Genomic DNA, 461 nt, shown 5'->3' with positions numbered 1-461 from the left:
TGTTGTAAGTACAGTATTTTGGTAATCTTAATATTTGTCTTTGACTGCCTGTAAATTATTCAATCACTCTCCCTTCCAGGTGAGGACGTGAACTTGTTAAGAGTCAAGGATCTTCTGGAATGGCTTTGGTGTCAGCGAGCTCATCATAATCTCCTTAGGAGGTAGGCAACTTTGCCTGCAGGAACGTGTTCACAGTAGAATTAGTGCCCTCGAATAAAGCGGTCTTTTTTTCAGGATGCATCAGTTTGAGTTTCGATGGAAATTGAACCATGCGCACACGCACTGATTAAGATCCACAACAGCAGCTTGACCATCACATATGGCCGCAACCTGCTAAAAAGATAAGTTTGCCTCCATATTATTTCGCCCTAGAGTGGTCTGTTGCAATCATGTATTCACATTTCAGTAGTTGCCTAGCCCAGCTTGTACCCTTCACTCCCCTTCCCGTTTAAATGTCTTTG

This window comes from Frankliniella occidentalis, unplaced genomic scaffold (assembly GCF_000697945.3).
Source record: "Frankliniella occidentalis isolate FOCC.00 unplaced genomic scaffold, Focc_3.1 Scaffold18, whole genome shotgun sequence".
NCBI classification, from domain to species: domain Eukaryota; kingdom Metazoa; phylum Arthropoda; class Insecta; order Thysanoptera; family Thripidae; genus Frankliniella; species Frankliniella occidentalis.
The sequence above is the reverse complement of the archived record's forward strand: the minus strand, read 5'-3'. Positions refer to the sequence as shown.